The sequence below is a fragment of the Engraulis encrasicolus genome, chromosome 19, assembly GCF_034702125.1.
Source record: "Engraulis encrasicolus isolate BLACKSEA-1 chromosome 19, IST_EnEncr_1.0, whole genome shotgun sequence".
In the NCBI taxonomy this organism is placed as follows: domain Eukaryota; kingdom Metazoa; phylum Chordata; class Actinopteri; order Clupeiformes; family Engraulidae; genus Engraulis; species Engraulis encrasicolus.
The window spans coordinates 18,779,626-18,796,742 of NC_085875.1; positions in this window are offsets into that span (position 1 = coordinate 18,779,626).

A 17,117-nucleotide genomic window follows, 5' to 3' on the forward strand; every position below is an offset into this window, starting at 1 on the left:
TTTGGGCTGAAATGTTGGTAATACCTTGGTTTATGGAGGCCTTGAGCGATGACCTCCACACACCAAAGCAGAGCCATCTAATAACAGAGTTGCGCAAACCGGGGACCAGGAAGTCGGTTGGTGATGTGATTCGCGTTGATTAAAATGTTTCTTAACAGTAAACTTCTGTTCTTGGAAACTAACACAGAACCATCACATACCAAACAAAGATTAAGTACAAACAAATTACATGACCTTTACCACATTTTCTGTGTTATACCGCCACCTCCTGGAACTAAGTAACTTCTAATAGAACTAAAGTCAATGGGGATTTCCATGTTAACTCTCCGTGAGGCTCCATGAGAGCCGCCATTGCTGTGGAAAGATTGGTCCATAGAGGTCTATGGGAGTGGCGTAACTCTGTTATTAGATGGCTCTGACCTAAGTAGGTGATGAAAAAGGGCTTCCTGTGCTTATTTCTTAATCATGTGACCTGAAAAGTTGTTTTGGTTTCAAAGTAAAAGGCTGTCTTATCACAAATAAGTCTAAATATATAGGTTATAGTGTACCATCTACTAGAAAAACTGGAAAAAGTTAACGGTTGCCATATGGCAACCCTATGCAGTAGAGGGCTAAAATAACATTTAGGGGTGCACTCATGATCAATATGCACTGTATATACCATACCAGATAGTAGCCAGAAAACATATGTAAAGTAGTAGCCTGTCATAATGTGTAAGCTTGCTAACTGTTAGCCAATCATAATTACAGCAAATGGGTAACTTAATTATCATACAAATTCTGCATCTATTGTTGCAAACCCCTTTCCACTACATTTCAAGGGACACGGCATGCAGAATCCCTTCTTGAATACATAAAATGGAGCAGCCTTTGCATCTGGCTATACAGTTCTAGGTTAGATAGCAACTAAGCTAACTCCCCTGAAGAGGTGTGTTTCTTCAACAATGGCTACGCTCAAGCGAGTGAGTAATATATTATTCCTGTCGTAGTTGTCACACTGACAAAAGCATAATCGTGTTTAATTGTTAGGGGCTCCTCCCTTTGAGTTTGAGATCACCTCAGAGACCCTCCGGAGCATCTGAAGTGGGGTGGGATTCTGGGGCAGTAACACAAAAAAACGCAATCTGTCTGTCAAAACGTACTCAACTCTCCGTGCAGAGACCCCCCTTTCCTCCTTGCATAGCGGCATGCAAATGAACCTGTTCACCAAGAAAATAAATTTGGAGTGGGCCAGGGGTTAATGTTGCTGGCAAGTGGCAGTCTCTGATGGGGCCCCGCGTCCCCTAATAGGGGTCCCACGACATATCTGACACCGGGGTTACCCCCCGCGCATGATGGGTTTATTAAAGAGGCACTATTTCCCTAATGATGAGTCGAGGTGTACCATCCATTATGCTGCCTGTCTAGGCTGTCCTCCCATTCTCTCTCCTTCTCTTTCGCATTTTCTTGCTCTTTGTTTCTTTCTCTCTCATCTTCTCTCTCTCCCTCATTCTCTTTTTGTTTCTTTTCTTCCTTCCCTCTGTCTCCCTCTCTCTCTCTCTCTCTGTCTTTCTCAAACTGCCTTGTTCTCTTTTCATCACCATCTCATTCTGCCTCTTAATGATTCGCCATGATAATAGACACCGTGCAATGGCAGGGAGGAGAGGGTCTTTTTAATGAACAAGCGGGACGCTGTCTAACATACAGTGGAAGTATAATTGCTCTGTCAGAGCTGCCGAGGTCAGGGGAGGCACCCCCAGAGGATTCCTCTCCTTCTCTTGCAGCAATATAGTCTGTTGTGCAGAAGAGGGAGTGTGGACAGGCCCGTCACAACCAGGCATGCAAACTAGGCAAAGTGCCTGGGGCCCTCATGCAGCTGGAAGCCACCCCACCCTCCCAGTATTGACTGGTTATGTATCTGTATTCAAATAACAGCAATGACGACTTTATGAGTCTGGAAACACCTTCCTAAATTCAATGACCGAGAAGTGCAATGATACTGCAGCCGAAATCTCTCTGGAGGGGGCCCAAGTCCCTCTTTGCCTAGGGCCATCAAATACCTCTAAACCACCCTGAGTGTGGGGTAGTGAGAATGGCGGGATGACATTTACAAGTTCAACAATGCTTTCCTTTACGATTAATTCTCGAAACCAAGACTGACAACAGAAGAATTGATGACACGATTTGCTATTTAAATCGATACTTCGGCCAGGTCAGAATCATCTCTGTGCTTCCTGATGCAATTAGTTTGTTGATAATGAGAACAACAGTCCTTACACACTGGTTGAGCTACACATCTGGCCTTTACTACCCCTTAGAGACAAGATGTCAATTTGGAGAAAGAAAAGAAGATGCTGTCTGTGAAACTGCTAGGTGGGACATGTCAGATACCTCAAGCTAGAATCAATGCTAACGGTAGCCTAGTAAACTAGACAAATGCTAACGGCAGATTTCTTAGTGTGGCTTGTCAGGCTATGCTAACAGCTTGCTTAAAAATCCATCAGTGTCAGGGGCAAAGCACTGGTATTGGGACAGGGGAGGCAGGAGATGTGTCAGAGGCGTTGGGCCCACGAAATATCGTAGAATGGGGCCCCTACAAGATGTTTGGCAATCAAAAGCCACTGGCAGGGGGCCCCCCCAAGTGGTGAGGCCGGGGGTTCCTGGCCCCCCCGAACTGTCTCCAATAAACAACCACTCAATCAGGTGATTACGTAATCAGGTGATTAAGGGGAGTGTTTTCCATCTCTATTGAGATCATTGCCATCTCATTTGACAAGGGTCAGGGCTCATTATATGCTGTTAGGTTTTAACCCTCTAGCTACCATAACGGCCGTGAACGTCCGGCTGGATCTATACCAGAACGGCCGCGGCCGGCCGGAATATTTTCATATGAAAATACGGCTGAACGACCGTCATCATGCAGTTTTTCCAGCTTTCAAACACTTTAGCTCAATATTACAGACCCTCCTCGATATACTTTCAGTATAAAAACTATATGTTTATATTATATTATTTTTCAGTATTTAGATTTTATTACGAGATGCGCCGCTTTATGCGATTTGGTAATCTGTCGTCAATTCAAATGACGGCCGTCCGAGATTGGATATACACTAAATATGAAAACTTCCAACCCTCTTCAATCTATTTTCATGGTCAACAGCACATGTTTATGACTATTTAGGCTATTTTAGATCATGTTGTTTTATTAGGCTTATGAGATGGTGTTCAACTGTGATGAGTTCTGCCATGGTCCTAAATAGCAAACACAACTGTCCAGCCGATGTCTACATGCTACATATTAAAAATGTAAACTGTCTTCGGTGTGTTTTCAGAGTCAAACCATATGTTGGTATCCAACTATCTTAGTTTCCTGGAACAACGACCAGCGACAGCTCTGCGTAACAGCGCATCTGGAAGCGCAGCATGATAGGCTACTCATTTTGCGTGTCAGCTTTGGCAAAGCAGTCATGGACTGTTACTACTCCACGTGTCCTTCATAAAAATGTGCGTGAAGACGTTGAGTTGAATGCTAACTTCCAATAATAGCCTATAGTCGAGTGCAGTTATGGAAAAACACCACCTAACCCTAAAAAAATTCTAACAAAAGGTTTCTGAGCTGTTTTGTGTAGTATTAGATGTCCTTAATAACATACTAAAAGTCTACTCAAGTCTGACTTCAGGAAAGGCCTCATTTTCAAGATGGCCGCCACCGGGCCCTTCAAATTACTGTAAGATGACTGTGTGACATAAGATTACTGTGAAATGATCAGGAAAAGTGTTTTTATACATGTTTTGACCATGTAATGTTCTAATTACAATATTACCTTGATAGATAAGTGTTTCTAAGTACAATTGGATGGTTTTTGTTGGGGTTTTTTTTACAGAAACTTTACAACTGCAGGCTCTTAAAATAAGAGTGTGTATGACAAAACATCCTACTCCGAAACATTATTTGAAACAAAAGCTTTCTATTAGCTGTTTTGTGTACTATAGGGTGCCCTTAATAGCATAGTAAAAATCTACAAAAATCTGAATGTTACAAAGGTGTAATTTTCAAGATGGCGTCTAAAATGTGCATGAAGCTTTTAAATTAATTAATTGACTTGGCCACAGATTCCACGTGTTTCCTGTAGACCCTGAACGCACCTGTGCAACGCTGGAATAGTTACTGAGAACTTCACATCCATAGTACTGCTCCACTATGACAGTGCAAATGGCCTTTATTAATACATTACGACTTGGGTCATTGCCATTCTGGTAACAGGTAATTCAACATCACACATTTTTGGTGCTGGCAAACAGTCAGCTTTTCATAAACTTGTCATGTGCCAATTTGTTTTTGATGCCAAATTAAGACAGCGTCACAATATAGGACCATGGGTCCAAGGCAATGGCAGTGCTGTTTGGTGGTAAGAGCACAGATTAACTTGCTTCTCTGCGTTACCACATCTTCAGCAGGAAGCTTGTTACCACTAAATCTGTTCTTACCCCAGAACGACTGCCCCCGACTGAATGTTCCACCAAATTCCACTCACTCAGAACTTACTTTCAGGTCATGACTTGGCTTGGAAAGTAAGTTGAACTGAATCCAGTGAACTGGGGATGGAAACTTATGGACAACCACTTCCTGCCAGCTATGACCAGCAAGCTTGCTGTCCCTAATATAGTCTCACGAAGATGATCCACTGTAACTGCACAAGTGGCTGCCAAACCCAATGGTGCAGTTGTAAGGCATATGGACTACTGCTTGTGGACCATGTCAAGTTGGCAATTGCGTAAATAGCTTCAATAAGCCTCAGTGGGAGGAAGAATGTGATGACTAGAGCATCTTTTCAAGGTTATTGAAACAACAAAGAAATAATAGGAAAGAGCTGCAGAATATACATAAAAATGTTTCTGCTCAACATTCAGGTCAAAATGTAAATGGGTGGTTGACGTTTAAGGGCGTAACGCAAAAAAAAAAAAGTTAGTGGTCCGTGGAATTTCGCCTAATTTTGGCCTTTTTTGGAAAAATGTGGCCTGCGGTGTGTCATCCTTGGTGTGACATTTCTGTAAGATACAATAAAAGTATTAACATTCTGCACAAACATATCCCCCATGCTCTTTGTACTATTGTTCCTTTAACCCCCATCCCACACACACACTACTACCCACCTGCACCCCGACCCCCGCATGCCTATTCATTGTACAGGCAGATTACTGTAATTTCACAGCATGGTTTCACTGTATTACTTGTAATAACTGTGCGAATGTGACAAACAAATCTCCTGGTATCCTTATATCCTTGCATGATACATGAAAAACAAGTAAGGATTGAGTAACACATTGCATAAGCATGTCACACCACAGAAAATTCACTGTATTGTGGCCATTTTAATTCTTTTTTTATACATGACTGACCTCTGAGATCATGCTAACTAGATAATGATATTGTGTTTAATCTTAATATGTGTTTTCATTTATAAAAAAACTTTTTTCCCCTTCTATAAGAGCAGTCACATCACAGGACACCATAAAATGAACCTAAGCATTGTGTGACAGAAACATTGGAATAAACTTATGTAGACATATTAAGAGGTGAAGAGTCACCTTAAACTTCCAGACCACTCTCCAATAGCTGAGGACAACTGTACCTACTGGTTGTGAGACTGACTGTCTTTAAGAGCCTTGTAGTTGGCCTTTGCAGCTTGCCCTTCACCAACATTGAAGTCACCCCACAGGACATACATGTCACCCCACAGGACACAATTTGTGTTACGAAATGGAACTTAATATTACTGTCTTGAATTTTTTTCACATTCATATATCTTAATATAAAGTTAATATTTATGCAATCATGCCAAATGCTTCAAACATTATTCAAAATGCTGTTGGTTAATTTATATATATATTATATTCCAGGTTTCATTAATGTTACAGTCACACCGCAGGATATTTGACATATAAACATTTACATAAATCTTAACAAAAATGTTTCTTCTCATCTAAGACTAATATGAAACATAATGTACCACATCTTCTTTATTGACATTTGTTTTTAAGAGGAAAAATAACAGTTTTGTAGGTTTTTAACCAATGTTACGAAAAAACAAGGCGTCGCGTCTCCCACCCAAATATGTTTAAAAAAAAAAAATGTCAAAAAAAAAGGAAAATAAGAAGAAACATTAAACAAACAAAAATAAAAAAATGGAACAAACAAACAACAACAGAAGAACACACACACAAGGGTTTCAGTGTACACATGGTGGCCCTGGTTTTGACCAATTTTACAGTACCACACATTCCTAATTAATTTGTTTTATATTAGATTGCACTCATAATCACATACTTATCAAGCAAATGTATTAATTACAATATTACATGGTCAAAACATGTTTGAAACACCACTGTTCTTTGTCATTTCAAGTTAATTCTCATGCCGCAGTCATTTTAAGGGCTTAGCGGCGGCCATCTTGAAAATGAGGCCTTTCCTGAAGTTTGATTTTGGTAGACTTTGATTATGTTTTAAGTACATCGGATACAACTGGAAACCACTGAGAAACCTTTTGTTAGAATTTTTTGGGGGTCAACTCATATCTGCACTTGACTACTACCAACGTGGTGTTTGTAGCACTTAAATTCCGTATTACTCGGTGATGCCTGGCGCGTCTTACCTGTGCCAAATTGGGAGGGTAAACATCCTTACAGCTCCATTCATGTCCTGTCTGCTCGCGGACACTTCTACCGTTATCCTTACACGTCTTTGGCATGGTTTAGTTCAAACATTATTAGCTAGTGTAGTCCATTACAGTTATACAGCTTGAAACCGCTTGAAAACAGGACTTTTGGGTGAACGACATTTGTTGTCGTCACATGATCATTGTTCAACTTTGACCCTGGATGGATGGATGGATAGACGAAGGATAGATAGATAGATGGATAGAGAGATCGATAGATAGGTAGATAGGCCTAAATATATAGATGTATAGATAGATAGGCCTAGATAATATCGGATTTTATCACATTTTCATCATTTAAGGCACTCTATGGGAATACTGAACAATTAATTATCCATAAATGATATACCATTTGAAAGTGTGTTTTCTCTACTTTAATATGAAAGTAACTTGTAATTGACACTTTTCATGTCTTTTCAAGTTATTTGACATTATTTAAAATATGACCAAAATGTCAATTTTTCCTCAGAATTCTTGGTAGAATTCCGACCTATTCAAAAAAAATCCTGGTAGCTAGAGGGTTAAATGGACTTGGATGCTATGCATTGGGCCACATTAGTTATGAATAGTTCATCTTCTTCCAATGAATATGGATGAGTTATTTAAGCTACTGTATCTGACAGATGACAAAATGAGGAACTCAAAATTTCCATAGCTCATATGGGATTGGTTTGGAGTTAGTTGAAGTGCATGAATCGCACCGAAATGTACGGAAATAATCTTCTGTAAGTAGGGCTGCAAAAAGAATTGAATGCCTAAATTATTTTCTTTGTACAGGCATGAGGCATGGGGAGTAGAGCAAACTAATGGTAAACTATGGCTAAGATCAATGTATGAACACAGGTGTCATAAAATCAACTATGTTACAGATCATCTTCCTTTTCCATAAATAGGCTGCGTGCATTCATGACTTTCAGACTGTGAAGCTCGTCAATACAGCTCTCTGGCATGGGTTTTTAGAGCAATATTTTTTTCATTATTATTTTATGTTGAGAATTTTTATCCAACAAGTGAAGTTTTACCCAACAAGTTCACGGAAACATGACTGATGAGAATCTTCGAAAAACTGAGATGTGGGAAGACACGTTTCCATGGTTTCATGGCGTTTTTAAATTCATCCACACAAACAGACTCCAAAGTCTTTTCTCATATACAGATCCAGAGAGGTATTTTTTCCTTTACAGGATACATTATTCATCAACAACTCTCTCTTCTGCTGTGACATGAAATGGGTCAGAAAAGTGAGCCGTAAAAAGGGAAATGTGATTCTCCTCAAGGCCAATAACATCCTCTGTGTGTCCCTCGAAACCGGCCCCCACTCCCCCCACCTTCCCCCCAAAAAAACAACAGATTTTTTTCCCCCACATAGAACTGGCCGGGTTACGTCTTTAACAGATAGCTGACACTATTGAAAAACCCAGGGGAGCGAAATGCAGTAATCGAGTCCAACACATCCAATGAATAAAGAAAGAAAGAAAGAAAGAAAGAAAGAAAGAAAGAAAGAAAAAAAGGAAAAAAAAGAAAGAGCGAATGAAAAAGCAAATGAAAGAAAGGAAGAAACTGAATGGAAAAAAGGGAGAAAAAAGTCTTTCTTTTCCTTAGGTGGACCACCAGGCTAAAGCCTCTGTGTTTTTCCATCTAGATATGCTTACCAGCTTCTTTTCTTTCCTCCACTGGCCCTTTTCACCCAATTTGTTCCCCGTATTGACTTTATCCCTGTTTGCAATTATAAGGACCTGTTCCTCATTGTTGGCTGTCAACCCCGTGGTCCACCCCACACCAGCCCCCTCTTCTTAATAGCGAGTGACACCAACACATGTCTCGGGTCTCGCTCTTGAAGCAAGTAAGCAGTTCCTGTGGCAGGGAGAGAAAAAGAGAGAGAAAACAACCCATTGCAAAGGAAGGTAAGGAAGTTGGTGAGGAGGTGTGTGTGGTTGGGGGGGGGGGGGGTGGAATTACTGCAGCACAGTTCATTAGGCCAGTGTAGGTCATTCCTAAGATTTCACTTGTATGTTGCACTCCCTTGTCTCACAGAGGTGGTTGCAGGTTGCAGGGGCCACAGGTACACGTGACATGTTACACCTGCTCTCTCTCTCTCTCTCTCTCTCTCTCTCTCTCTCTCTCTCTCTCTCTCTCTCTCTCTCTCTCTCTCTCTCTCTCTCTCTCTCTCTCTCTCTCTCTCTCTCTCTCTCTCTCTCTCTCTCTCTCTCTCTCTCAGCTCAATCCGATTCCAATCTCACGCCAGCATTTCCCTGCAGCGAGTCAGCCTCATCTGTGCTGTGGTGTGTTGTAGTGAACGTGAGTGCTTGTGGTATAGCTATTAGACCGGCCCCTGTTAATGATGTAAAGGTGGACCCAAGTAGGGATCAGGCTTGTTACCTGCCAAATTCCTTTCTTGTCCTCCTCCTCCACATCCTCCTGCTATATTACTGTTCTCTCTTTCCTCACCTCCTCTCCTCCTATTTCTCCACCTCTGTCGCTCATCCTGCTCCTCCTCTCTACCTGCCCCTCCTCCACTTCTCCTCTTCCTCTTGCATATCTCTCCTCCACCCTTCTCTCTCCTCTCCTCAATCGTCTCTGCTCCTGCATTCTCTCGGTATGGCTCCCTTATTCTCCCCATCCGCACCCACTTCTCTTGTACTCTCTTCTCCACTCCACCCCCCCCCTTCTCTCTCGCTCTCTCTCTCCACATAGCCAGGTGTGTGGGTCATTTTATCTTCTCCATCACGTCCGCGTGTCTGCGCCTGTTTTACATGTCTGTGGGGATACAGCGCCAGAGGAGCAGCAGGGTTTGGTGGGGGTGCTAAGTTGAACCCCCAAGGCCAGACTGGTAGAGAAATAGAGAGAGAGAGAGAGAGAGAGAGAGAGAGAGAGAGAGAGAGAGAGAGAGAGAGAGAGAGAGAGAGAGAGAGAGAGAGAGAGAGAGAGAGAGAGAGAATGTAAGAAAGAATGAGAGAGAGAATGCAGAAAGAGAAAGGAATGTATGTGAAAGACATATATTTGAGAACAAGAGAAGGAAAGAGAGAGGAATGTATGTGAAAGACATATATTTGAGAACAAGAGAAGGAAAGAGAGAGGCTAAAGAAGTACAAAAGAAAAGATGTTAAGAGATGTAGAGTGTGTGTGTGAGAGAGAATGAGACGTGAAATGCAAAGCAGAAGAGAGAGATATGAATAAGCAAGGCGAGAGAGAAAGAAAGAGAGCTAGGTGCCAGCACAAAGAGGGAGGGATATATATGATAAAAAATCGGGCTTGTGAAGTCCAAAGGCATGCTCAGCGCAGCTCAATAAATCCAGTCTTCTCCTCCAGGGCGTTTCATGGGCTCTGCATGTCTGATGGCCTCGCCAGCTAACACTACGCTGCGCCCCTGTCTTATACCCTGTCTGCATTTCTCCACGCAACGCACACTTATGGAAATAAATAAATAAAATAAAATAAATATCTAATGAATCCAGAGAGGCGGCCCCCGGGGGAAGTTATGGCCCAGTGTTAAATTTAACTGCCACACTCTGTAATGAAAACACAACAAACGGCAAAGAAAAGGGGGACAATCTCGTTTAGCCTGTCCTGTCCGGCTATTTTATTATTTTCCTTGTGGCATGGTAAAGATTATCTGTTGATGCAAGGTTTATTATTATGTGTTACCAGTGTAGCATGATAGAAGCTGTTGGAGGTTATATTTACTGTGTGTGAGTGTGTGTGGGTTTGTGTGGGTGCGCCTGGAAATTACCTTTGTAAAAGGTGCCACAATGATGAAAAAAGTCAATTGATTCTCAAAAACAAATTATTAAATTGTGTCCAAAATTGTCCAGCCACATGCATATGTTTCCAACATGGCTGGCGCTCATTTCCCTTTTCAATGGTGGGAGTGTTATAATGCGGCCCCAGGATTTAGAGTTGCTTGAATAAACTGGCTAGAAGATGTTTAAGATATTATTTAATAATCTGTAAACTTTTGTGTATTATATATCCAACATGATTATGTTCTCCATGTAACATTGCTACATTCGGTATGAACAGTTTTGGGAGTAACGAATTACAAAAGTAATCAATTACTGTAATCTATTACTTTTTGCTGCAACACAGTGTAAGGCATTACAGGAGAAAAAAAGCTGTAATATATACCAGTTACAATGCTAGTAACGTTACAATATGTTTAACATGGATTTAAATGGTGTTCAGTGTGGTGGGTCAGAAATAAGCTATTCCTGAACCTGCTACTTTTTAGTCTGCATGCTGCTGAAACACTTTCTGGATGTGAGGTGAAAGGGCATGATCTCATGAGCTTCATTTACACTGTAAACGGCAAGATCCATATTTAGTTATTTTGGCAAGTATTGCAAAAAATAATGCCTTACATTTTAGTAAACATTTTAAATATTGCAATACTGTAGCGTAATTTTTGAGTGACTCGCCCAATACTGAGAATGAATGACACCCGTCTACACAAGAAAAGCGTGTTTGTGTGGGTTCTGCCACACATTTTGGGTTGTGGCTAACAGAATGATTAAACAGAGAGTCGGAGTAAGACACACTTTGCTGACAGCGAGCGTTATGGGAACGCTCAGGCGGCCAGGGAAGCTGGGAAGGAGTGTGTAGACATTATGCTGACTGCTTGGAACCTTGCTCCGTCATGACCTAACCCCTCCAAATCCTGAAGGGGATCCCACCTTCATCTTTAATTCATCAGTGCAGGGAGATATGCTCTCTCTCTCTCTCTCTCTCCCTCTCTCTCTCTCTCTCTCTCTCTCTCTCTCTCTCTCTCTCTCTCTCTCTCTCTCTCTCTCTCTCTCTCTCTTGTTCACTTGCTCTCGCTTCTTTATTTTCCCACACACAGAACCTAGACTCTGCTTCATTACCAAGTCTAGGTCCACTAGGAGAGATGGGTGTGTGTGAAAGTGCACAAGTGTGTGTATGTGTGTGTGTGTGTGTGTGAGAGAGAGAGAGAGAGAGAGAGAGAGAGAGAGAGAGAAGAGAGAGAGAGAGAGAAGAGAGAGAGAGAAGAGAGAGAGAGAGAGAGAGAGAGAGAGAGAGAGAGAGAGAGAGAGAGAAAGGGAGAGAATTAGGTAATAGAAAAAGAGAATGTGAACAGAGTTTTGTAATCCATGCAAAAAGGGCCGCTGTCAGCTTTTACTGAACCCAGGACAAAGTCATCTGAAAGGGCCCCACATCCAATACATACAATGTACTGAAAAACGAATTTTGGGGGCACCCTCTCTACCTAGGCCTGGGACAAATGACCTTGTTGTCCCGCCCTGTCGGCTTCCCTACATGCAAAGACCTGAGAGAGAGACCAAGAGAGAGAAAGGGCAACCAACGGGAGAGACAGACACAGAGCTCCTTGGCAATCCATGCACGTCAAAGTAGCTGTTCTCTTTTAGAACTTCATCCTCAGAAGACTAATACAGGTACAGGCACACAACAGGAGCTCTCACAAATCTCTTCAGCGCATGACAGAGTGCAAGCTGACGCAGATCCATGACAGATCTATTAGAAGTGATTGTTCTAAATTCAGCGTCTATACTGTGCTGTGCTTCCTTAATCTAGTGCCCATGAGATATGCTCTCGTTTAGAGAGGCAAGACGCACCGCCACCCTATAGGCCTATACAATGCAAGATGTTTTGCTGCACTAAAAACAAAGGGATTTTGCTAGTGGGATCTTGTTAGGATTTGAGTGAATGAGATGTTTGTTTGAATATGAATGACTGGAAAAGATACACAGTGCGTATGGAAGTTTTACTTTCTAAATTCAACCCCTTCCTCTGAATAATAAATATTAAAGTTGCCTTTATTATCAGTGTCCTATGTAACAGGTGTTTCTCTGGCAAGGCCAGGGGTGCATTTCTGGAAACCATGGTTGCTATGTTAGCTACTTTGTTGTTTTCAATGCAATTTCCCATTGGCGATTACCCAAGTTGCTAACTACCTAACAACTATGCTTTCGAGAAATGCATTCCAGGCTTGAACTACTGTATAAAACAGGGAAACACAGAAGCAAGATATACTCTGTCCTTTGTATGTCTATATTAAAATGCATGTTCTTCTGTTCCTCATATCAGCTTGGTATCCCTTTTGGTTTAATCAAATTAATCAGTTTCCGTGAACAACAATCATTCCATGCAATGTATCAATATTTCCTCTGTTCCTCCTGAGCTCATGAACATAAGAGCGTGACTCATGCATACACAGGGTAGACATATCTGTTGTTGCATTCTTGGCTAAAATAGAACTGCAGTGAATACGTGATATCACCCTATCCTTTGGCACATTGTGTTCAATTTGCAAGTACTGCATGATTAGTCACACAATGCAACTGGTGGGGTTTATCTTCGTTAGCAACACCTTCCACTTGTGGAATTTACGTGATAGGATTAGTATTCTCTGAGGTGGACCTATACTAGAAAGAATATAAAATGCCATTGGGGAACAAATTCTTGAATGCTGGCTCCACACTCCATGTGAAGTTTCTAGAGACTCAATGTTCCATGTTGGACAGGACAGCCTTGCACTGCAATTCTCTAAGGTTGATATGAATCATTCTGTACATTCTTAGAAATACTGGAACTAAACCAGACCAAGCGAAATCATGCAACAGCAGCATCATTCAATGGCAACCTTGCTAGATAGGAAGAGGTACCTCAGGTAGAGAAGATGAATATTAATTATGCACACCCAGGATGGTGTAAACTTTTAATTTGGTTACAGTTGTGCCTTTTATCATCCTTAAAATAAAGTCTTGTAATTAAAAAGTATTTCTTCAGAGAATCATTGATAACAGTTTGAAATGAACGCTCAAGGAGATGTACTTGTTTAATTTCTAATTAATTAGCTTGGAAACTCATTATTAGCAACAGTGTATCTCCAAGACACTGATTTCATGGGTGGCCAATCATATTGAGCATACCGAAAAATAATAATCTTTTAGACACAAACTTTAATCAAAGAAGGTGGATCTAACAAGAAGCGTCATTTTGTTTCTTTTCTGGTATCCACTTTATGTCGGGTGAACGCCCCTTTAGGAGACCTTCGGTTAGGAGACCTTTGGAGTCCTGAGGTTGAGAATCAATTAAGTCCCCTTAGCGCTGTAGATGGCGGTAGCGCACGTCTTGCGCAAACACCTCAAAAAGAGAAGAAGAAGTCGAGGACAATGCCCCCTTAGGAGACCCAACTTGAGCATACGCTTTTGCATTGAGTGGGCGTGTTTTGCGATATCTTGGTTTGATTCAGTATTTTTGCTTTAATCAGACTGCAAGAAATACAAACTGACCCAGGAACAATGGGAATCCTGCGTCTCTGTACTGTATTCTGATGGCATATATAGCAAATAAGTATCATATTGATTCTGTATGTTTATAGTTTCAAATGTTCCTTTTCTTGTCTTGTAATTCAATCAGAAATACTCTCAAATATGAGCATGCATGTCTACTTTCCATAAGACCCCACCTCAAGCTCAAGAGTCTAAATTGATACAAGTTCTCTTTGACATCTGAATTGCTCTGATTATATCATCAGAGCATCTCGGAGCTGCCCCTCCTTATCAGAGATAAATTATGCGTTTAACCTTACCCTTCAAAGCTCCTTGATAAACCTCGCCCTCCACTCAGCACATAAATCCCTTTCTTTCCTTTCCTTCTTTGACTCCCTGTCGGTTTCTCTCTGTCTGTCTCACTGTAACTCACTCAGAAACGCTCTTTCTTTCTTTCTTTCTTTCTTTCTTTCTCTCTCTCTCTCTCTCTCTCTCTCTCTCTCTCTCTCTCTCTCTCTCTCTCTCTCTCTCTCTCTCTCTCTCTCTCTCTCTCTCTCTGCCTGCTTCCTTGCTCAGTTTCTCTTTCTTCCTCTCCGTTTGTCCCTTCCTTCTCTCTCTATCTCTTTTCTCTTTCTTTCTCTCTTTTCTCCATCGCTCCTTTAATTCTCCCCATCTCTACCCATCCCTCGCACTCTATTTTCCTCTCTCGGTTATCCCATCTCTCTCTCTCTCTCTCTCTCTCTCTCTCTCTCTCTCTCTCTCTCTCTCTCTCTCTCTCTCTCTCTCTCTCTCTCTCTCTCTCCCCCTCTTGTCTCGTCCCCAGACGGGATTATTTACCACTCTCTCGGAGTGAACCCGGGATGCGCCTGAGGACTGCCCGCAGCCATGCAGCAATCAAAGCGGGATCATCCATTCACCTGCTCTCGCGGGACGCCCCAGAAACAGGCCGAGCCGTGGAGGGTTCGGTCGGCAGATGGAGCGATAGAATGACGGAGGGATAGATGGATGGAGGGATGCATGGGGAAAGACAGCAAAAGCAAGAGGAGGGGGGGAGTGAGCCGGAGTGTGCTGGAGATTTGGGGAACTGTTTGAAAAAAAGCAACTGTTAAAGGGGACATGAGCAACTGTTACAGAAAAAGTATCAAGCATATAAAATAGTTTTGGAAGTGTGGCAGAGCTGGAGAAGTTCAGAGGTCGGGGACAAATGTTCTGATCTGATTTTTTTCTGGGATGGTAGTAGATGTTGATTTGTAATGAAAGTAAGATGAGGTCTGCAAACCTCTACCTTAGGAAGATCCTCTTTTACTATACAGGGCAGATGTATACCCTAAATACCATTTTGAGCATTCCATTCCTTATCAGACTGTACTAGCTCAAAGTAGGGAGGGGCAACTTGAGGCCCAGGGGCCAAATGCGGCCCGTCTCCTCACTCACTGTGGCCCATAGATAAACACAATATTACTTTGTAAATGAAGTTAAAAAAAAAGGTAAAGAGTATTTTGCTCTTTCTTCGAAGGTAAACATTTTGTCCTGGTTGTTTGAGGAAATCATGTTAAAATGCCATGGTTTAACCCTAAAGCGACCGACTGGGGTCATTTATGACCCCGGGCACATATTTTCATACACCATTTCTGCAATTTTCATCAGAAAAACTTGTCCTTCTATGAGTTTGTCAATACATATGTTGTGCATGTTGTGAATGATTTTTGTGAGATTTGGACCATCTATGTGGGATTTATAATCAAAACACCTCTGGGGTCATTTATGACCCCGAGAGGATCCATGAGATACTCAACATTATAATGTCCATTGTTGTTGTAATTTTCAAACTCTGGTTTTTGTATTTTGTGTCTTGGGGCAGGCCATGGTCAGCAGACCTAAAATATTCATAATATAAACATTTATAGTATTAAAATATAATATATTATATAAATAAATAGGGCACCCCTGCGATAGCCAACGAAGCATATTGTGAGGGCACCCAGGTAGCATTTCCTCTGTTACTCTTCCATATATGTTGATATCATGGCACAGTGGTCCAAGACACATGATGAGAATATGAAATGGAAGTCATCCTGATTAACAAAGAGGGAGGAAACAAGTCATCAGTGTAGAAATCAATGGCGTTTTTAGAATTTTCCTTATTATATGGCTATACAAAGGCTGAAGCATCAGTTGAATCATTTCTTTGCTCTAATACATGTGGAAGACACCTTTTCACAGCTACAATGTCCAGAAAAAGTTTCAGAGAAATTTTGAGTGTGCACAAGGTTATATGCTTGAGACATGGTTTTGTCTATGTAAATTACCATATTCTCTGATCTTGTGATTTCATGAACCCAGAAATGTTGAGTACCTTGAAGTTTTATCGCAGGAATATCATCTATGGGCCTAATGGATATAATTTAGCTTGGTTTCTCAAAGTTTCAATTTGAGCAATTTCCATAATTAGCATAAATATACTGTATTATTACGGTAAGACTACTACAAGTGAATAGGCTAAAAATTGTAAATGATAGCTATCACCATGAAACTTTCTCAGATGATTACTGATGATGAGAGAAGAAAAAAATGTATTTGATGTTTCTTTTATTTTGATGTTTACATATGCAAATGAGGGCATACATCATATTTAGCATATACGTATGTAAGTTTGACTAATTTTTAGCAAAACAATAAAATGTTCAAATTCTCATTTTTTTGCTTTAGATGAGGGACAACTATGTACAAGAAAAATAATTTATAGGGTGGTATTTCCATATAAACTCCTTGGGGTCATAAATGACCCCGCTCGGTCAGAGTAGTCGCAAAAACAGGCCGGTCGCTTGAGGTTTAATAAATATTCTGGCATAAATATACAAGACAATGTTATTTATCATTTTGTAGCTTCTCTCAGTTTAAGCATGTGGTCATGTGGCCCTCTGATGGTGGCGATGAACCCCTGAATTGAAAAAAATTAAGAGTTTTGTCAATACATCTCATCTTTAGTCCTGGTGTCTTTTTTCATTTTTTATTTTTTGGAACGTGAACCATCATAGAGATGAAAGGGGTGACAAGACGGCATTCCTCTGGCAGTGACATCCCCAACGGCAGACCGCCGTTCCATCACAGGAAAGAAGGGACTTCCTGTTTGTGAAGGCCTGTTTTTATTTTCTCCAATCAGAACCGGTACTTC